This window comes from Tubulanus polymorphus, chromosome 12, assembly GCF_964204645.1.
Source record: "Tubulanus polymorphus chromosome 12, tnTubPoly1.2, whole genome shotgun sequence".
Taxonomy (NCBI): domain Eukaryota; kingdom Metazoa; phylum Nemertea; class Palaeonemertea; order Tubulaniformes; family Tubulanidae; genus Tubulanus; species Tubulanus polymorphus.
The window spans coordinates 7,078,934-7,081,433 of NC_134036.1; positions in this window are offsets into that span (position 1 = coordinate 7,078,934).

Sequence of the window (2,500 nt, forward strand, 5' to 3'; positions counted from 1 at the left end):
TCCGAGGCTCGGACGAGAACGGAAATAGGCCAGGTCGCTATATGTGTAGGGATAGTGAACGGGCGACCAGTCGGTCGGTCGGTCGGTCGGTCGAAGGCGGCGGCGCGGCCGGCCGGCCGGAGGCGGCACGAACGAGGCCCGCCCGCCCGAGTCGGTAGGTCGATGGTGTCTAGGAATAAGTCGTAACAGTAACAGTAACGGTAGCGGCTGCGGTCGCGGCGAATTGACGCTAGAAGGGTCGGTAGTGCTCGGTTACGGTCGGCGCCCGCGATACCGGAGTTGGTCGCCCGGTAACGTTATCGGTCTCCGCTCAGGCGGGCCGCGTGCGTGCGTGCGTAAGAAGTGATGGTCTCCGCGCGTCGGGTTACGGTCGGCGCCCGCGTTACCGGAGTTGGTCGCCCGGTAACGTTATCGGTCTCCGCTCAGGCGGAGCGCGTGCGCGCGTAAGAAGTGACGACGGTCTCTGCGTGCCGGGTTACGGTCGGCGCCCGCGTTACCGGAGTTGGTCGCCCGGTAACGTTATCGGTCTCCGCTCAGGCGGAACGCGTGCGTAAGAAGTGACGACGGTCTCTGCGCGTCGGGCTACGGTCGGCGCCCGCGTTACCGGAGTTGGTCGCCCGGTAACGTTATCGGTCTCCGCTCAGGCGGACCGCGTGCGCGCGTAAGAAGTGATGGTCTCTGCGCGTCGGGTTACGGTCGGCGCCCGCGATACCGGAGTTGGTCGCCCGGTAACGTTATCGGTCTCCGCTCAGGCGGGCCGCGTGCGTGCGTAAGAAGTGATGGTCTCCGCGCGTCGGGTTACGGTCGGCGCCCGCGTTACCGGAGTTGGTCGCCCGGTAACGTTATCGGTCTCCGCTCAGGCGGACCGCGTGCGCGCGTAAGAAGTGATGGTCTCTGCGCGTCGGGTTACGGTCGGCGCCCGCGATACCGGAGTTGGTCGCCCGGTAACGTTATCGGTCTCCGCTCAGGCGGGCCGCGTGCGTGCGTAAGAAGTGATGGTCTCCGCGCGTCGGGTTACGGTCGGCGCCCGCGTTACCGGAGTTGGTCGCCCGGTAACGTTATCGGTCTCCGCTCAGGCGGAGCGCGTGCGCGCGTAAGAAGTGATGGTCTCTGCGTGCCGGGTTACGGTCCGCGCGTTACCGGAGTTGGTCGCCCGGTAACGTTATCGGTCTCCGCTCAGGCGGGCCGCGTGCGTAAGAAGTGACGACGGTCTCTGCGCGTCGGGCTACGGTCGGCGCCCGCGTTACCGGAGTTGGTCGCCCGGTAACGTTATCGGTCTCCGCTCAGGCGGACCGCGTGCGCGCGTAAGAAGTGATGGTCTCTGCGCGTCGGGTTACGGTCGGCGCCCGCGATACCGGAGTTGGTCGCCCGGTAACGTTATCGGTCTCCGCTCAGGCGGGCCGCGTGCGCGCGTAAGAAGTGACGACGGTCTCCGCGCGCCGGGCTACGGTCGGCGCCCGCGTTACCGGAGTTGGTCGCCCGGTAACGTTATCGGTCTCCGCTCGGGCGGAGTGTGCGCTGGCGTTGCCTGGCAGTTGCCGTCGGTACGCCGTCTAGAAATAAGTCGTAACAATCGGAGAAGGGTCGGTCGGTCGAACGAACGTGGTGCGCGACGAAGGGCCGAGTCCGACTCGGGCCGTCGGGCCTGCCTGCCTGCCTGCCTGCCTGCCTGCGCGCGCGCGCGCGCGCGCGGTCGGCAAGCGAGTAGAGTAGATTTCCGAAAAACGACAGAGTCCAGACTCTAAGTGGGAGTGTAGAGCTCCGAGTATCCGAGGCTCGGACGAGAACGGAAATAGGCCAGGTCGCTATATGTGTAGGGATAGTGAACGGGCGACCAGTCGGTCGGTCGAAGGCGGCGGCGCGGCCGGCCGGCCGGAGGCGGCACGAACGAGGCCCGCCCGCCCGAGTCGGTAGGTCGATGGTGTCTAGAAATAAGTCGTAACAGTAACGGTAGCGGCTGCGGTCGCGGCGAATTGACGCTAGAAGGGTCGGTAGTGCTCGGTTACGGTCGGCGCCCGCGTTACCGGAGTTAGTCGCCCGGTAACGTTATCGGTCTCCGCTCAGGCGGACCGCGTGCGTGCGTAAGAAGTGACGGCGGTCTCCGCGCGTCGGGTTACGGTCGGCGCCCGCGTTACCGGAGTTGGTCGCCCGGTAACGTTATCGGTCTCCGCTCAGGCGGAACGCGTGCGTAAGAAGTGACGACGGTCTCTGCGTGCCGGGTTATGGTCCCCGCGTTACCGGAGTTGGTCGCCGCGTAACGTTATCGGTCTCCGCTTAGGCGGACCGCGTAAGAAGTGATGGTCTCTGCGTGCCGGGTTACGGTCGGCGCCCGCGTTACCGGAGTTGGTCGCCCGGTAACGTTATCGGTCTCCGCTCAGGCGGACCGCGTAAGAAGTGATGGTCTCCGCGTGCCGGGTTATGGTCCCCGCGTTACCGGAGTTGGTCGCCGCGTAACGTTATCGGTCTCCGCTCAGGCGGACCGCGTAAGAAGTGATGGTCT